Consider the following 2,130-nt stretch of genomic DNA (forward strand, 5'->3'; position numbering starts at 1 on the left):
AAATATAGTTATAGTCTAAAATAAACCTTAAAATATCATTCAAATTAAAAGAACTACATAAACCAGAATATTATGATCTCATTCAAATACAATAATGGTTCTTGGTTGATCCCAACCAATAATGATTTTTTTGACTTTTTTCCAATTACAATATCACAACAACCCACTCCAACCCAATAATCTCAAGATCACAACAAACAACATCCAAAATTATTCACAGTTATTCAACAAACAACAAAATTCAGTAGTTCACACTTCACAGCTTAACTAACAATAATTATTCACAATTATTCAACAAAGTTCACAATTCAGTTCAGTAACTTTAGTTGAATCAGTTCACACTTCACAGAGCAATAAAAAATCAGTAAATTACATAGTTAATAAAAAAATTACCTAGAGCTAGAAGCTAGAAGCATCAAACAATTATTCAATAAACCAGTAAATCAGAGACTTCACAGAGCTAGAAGCTTCAGTAAATCAGTAAATTAGTTCACACTTTAGTGACTTCAGTAGTTCACACTTCATAGCTTAACTAATAATAATTATTCACAATTATTAAACAAAGTTCACAGTCCAGTTCAGTAACTTCAGTTGAATCAGTTCACACTTACAGAGCAATACAAAATCAGTAAATCACATAGTTAATAAAAAAAATTACATAGAACTAGAAGCTAGAAGAATCAAACAATTATTCAATAAATCAGTAAATCAGTTCACATTTTCTGTACATATCGATCAGGGAATTGCAGAGTGCAACCATCCACATAAACCCATTCTGCTCTATGTACTCATGCACCATCCTCCTTGTCTCTATGTCTCCCAAATTTGTGCAAGCCGAGATCACACTCACCATGGTAACTTCATCTAGCCTCACCTCAGTATGCCTCATCTCCCAAAACAACTCCAACGCTTCCTGTGGAAGCTTGGCCTGGGAATACGCGGATAACATTGTGGTCCACGAGACTACATCCCTCTCAGGCATTTCATCAAACACCCGTCGCACAATAAAAAATCAGTAAATCAATAAATCAGAGACTTCACAGAGATAGAAGCTTCAGTAAATGAGTAATTCAGTTCACACTTCAGCGACTTCACAGTTCACAGAGCTTCACAGAATCAAACATCAACAATGGTTCAATCATAGTTAATAAAAAATTTACCTAGAAGCTAGAAGAAGCCTTCAAACGGGCTTCAAACTGGGACAGTGGTTGCGGAGAACAGAGCATACAAGAGGGAGATAAAGAGACCGAGTGACCAAGACAAGGAGCAGTAGTGGAGTACCTTCGAACGGGTTTCGAACTGGGATAATGGTTGCGGAGAACAGAGCTAGTGCCGGCGGCGGCGTGGCTGCGCGACTGCGCGACGGAGGAAGGTTGCGATGGCTGCGCGATGGAAGGGAAGGTTGATATCGATGGCTGCAGCGCGATGGAGGGAAGGTGAGCGAACAGACGGTGGCTGTTGGAGGGAACGACGGCGGCGGCACGAGGCAGTGGTTGGACGGAGGTAAGGGACGGCCAGGAGCTAGGGCTAAGTGCAGAGGATGGAGATTGAGTGTGAGAGAGGCAGAGGCATTCTGGAGTGGAGGAATCTGGAGTGGAGGAATCTGGATCTGGGCATCGAGGATGGACTTAGGGCTAAGTACAGCAGCTGAAACAGCGACGTTTCATTCCCCATTCAAAAACTGGTCGGATCACGGTTCAGTTCGACCGACCGGTTCCCGACCGGTTCACCGGTTCAATTCCGGTTTTTAAAATTTACGGTTTTGACATTTGTCCAAGTTGTTTTCCTTTGCGGTTTACGGTTCAACCGGTTTGACCGGCCAATCCGAACCGGTTTTCAGAACCTTAGTCAAAAGAGTACAAAGAAGAATTTGAAAAAGACAGTTCACTATAGTTGTTTGGACTGTCTTGAACTGAGCCATCCTGATAAACGTGTGATTGTTTATTGGACCCAAAAAATTGACTTGATGACTCTTTCAACTTGCAGCCCGGTTCGTTACTAGATCCTCCAACCCAGTTAAAAAAAAAAGTTTACATTCTTGGTTTGTTGAAAGATATGAGAAAATAAAAAAGGATTATATTTATAATTTATTGTTTAATTTTGACATTAAAAGGCCATATTTTAAATAAC

General features: G+C 39.9%; 1 long non-coding RNA gene across 1 annotated transcript; it reads right to left on the reverse strand.

The window, feature by feature from the left end:
* Positions 1-524: 524 nt before the first annotated feature.
* Positions 525-1,660, reverse strand: LOC140184697 (uncharacterized). The gene is made up of 2 exons (XR_011882108.1): positions 1,282-1,660; positions 525-1,106 (listed from the first exon to the last, which is right to left on the reverse strand). It is a non-coding gene; the product is annotated as an uncharacterized lncRNA (long non-coding RNA).
* Positions 1,661-2,130: the final 470 nt, after the last annotated feature.

The sequence above is a fragment of the Arachis hypogaea genome, chromosome 5, assembly GCF_003086295.3.
Source record: "Arachis hypogaea cultivar Tifrunner chromosome 5, arahy.Tifrunner.gnm2.J5K5, whole genome shotgun sequence".
NCBI lineage: Eukaryota > Viridiplantae > Streptophyta > Magnoliopsida > Fabales > Fabaceae > Arachis > Arachis hypogaea.